Raw genomic sequence first — 1636 nt, 5'->3', positions numbered from 1 at the left:
TATTGATGCCCGAGCTTGGCCCTTACGCAGGAAGCTTTGTGGTGAGCACTCTTTCAGCTGAAACAGTACAGACGGTCTCAGCTTTTGACCAAGTTGGTGTGAGCAGAGTTTGCACACCTGAGAGAGACTGAGGCAGGGCAAATAGTTGCTACCCTGGTATTTTGAGCAGCCTCTATGGGCTGCCAAGGTTGGATTGTTACAGCCAGACCTGCAGCAAGAAAAACAGGTAGAGGGGCAGGAGAGAAAACTGGCGGCCTCCGCGAGGGCATCAGCAAAGGAGCAGTAGGAAGCGAATTAGCGCTGTGGGGAGCTCGCACTCCGCCCCGGGACGGTCGCTCAGATAACGGCTGTGCGCAACGGGCATCTGCTCCTCGTTAGTATAGTGGTGAGTATCCCCGCCTGTCACGCGGGAGACCGGGGTTCGATTCCCCGACGGGGAGACACGGCTGCCTTTTCCTCTCCTGCCCCGCTGCCGCGGCCCCGGCTCAGGCGAGACCGGCACCTCTGCGACTGGTTTTTATTTGTCCTTCTGTCCGTCCAGTAACTAATCCGGTGCGTGAGAAAGAGGAGAGCTGTGCATCTTACTGGGCAGCAGTGGGAGCAGTGGTCCCTTACTGGGGACAGCGAGAGGCGGCGGGGGTGCCCGAGGGAGAGCAGGCTGTGTTACCTGCAGTGTGCCCTGCACTTGCTAGGTGAATGCCTGTTGCCAAAAGATGCAGACGCGTTAGTCCATACGGAAGCGAATCAGGCCGCTGGTGGCGAGAAGGGCTGTGGCGGTGCCACAGAGACGCCGCGGGCATCTTGTGAGCGTCGAGGGCCTCAGCTGGGAGGGCCAGCGCCGTGCGCGCCGTGCTCCCGGGGAGGGCGCTCGGTCATGTGCGGAGCAGAAGCCTTCATGGTGGCGCAGTATGAACACTGCGTAACTGAGGCAGTAACATTCCCCTAAGTGGGTTTCTGATTTAGCTGCCTCTAGTGCCTGTTCTAAAAGAAATCTAACCTTAATTTTGAAAAATATCCAGTGATCTATTACGACCCGTGATAATTTGTGTGAGACCTAAATTGCCCTTATTGTTACAATTTGGTACCTTATTTCAAGTCTGCACCTCCATTATTAAATTTATATGCCAACCATGAGAGGCATTTAAATTTTGACCAAAACACATTTTTGAAAGCAAACTTTCCCATGAAAACTGTGTGAGTTTTTAACCATCCCAGCAAACATATGAGTCCTAACAGTTCCAAGAGGTTCTTCTAAAAAATAAAAAAGCCACCCTGCTTCAGTAGCTTAGCTGTTATCGGAGGTGAGCTGCCCGTTGCAAAAGCTGCACGGCCACCTCTGCTTTCAGAGAAAACCCTGGTCCTTGGTACATTGGCTTCTGGCAGATGCACAAGTTGTTAGTGCAGTCCCAGTGCTGATGTTGGTTCTGAGCTGGATCCTAGGAATATAAACTTGATAAAACGGCGATGGCCTCTGCTGTGAAGCCCAGACAATGCTGTATGCAAAACCTTTGGTGCCAGTCTGCAAGTCTGAAGGAGCGTGGCAGGCTCCTGGTGCCTGACCCTGTGAGTACCGCAGGGGGGGGATGACAGTGTCAGGTTGTGTGTTTGGTGGCTGCCAACATCCACATGCCTGAGC

The 1636-nt window shown here is 53.5% G+C and overlaps 1 non-coding gene across 1 annotated transcript; it reads left to right on the top strand.

The window, feature by feature from the left end:
• The first annotated feature begins 368 nt into the window (after nt 1-368).
• TRNAD-GUC (transfer RNA aspartic acid (anticodon GUC)) lies at nt 369-440 on the top strand. The gene has a single exon. It is a non-coding gene; the product is annotated as a tRNA-Asp (tRNA).
• Nucleotides 441-1636: the final 1196 nt, after the last annotated feature.

Source organism: Ciconia boyciana, chromosome 9 (assembly GCF_034638445.1).
Source record: "Ciconia boyciana chromosome 9, ASM3463844v1, whole genome shotgun sequence".
NCBI lineage: Eukaryota > Metazoa > Chordata > Aves > Ciconiiformes > Ciconiidae > Ciconia > Ciconia boyciana.
This window is presented reverse-complemented; position numbering and strand designations above follow the sequence as displayed.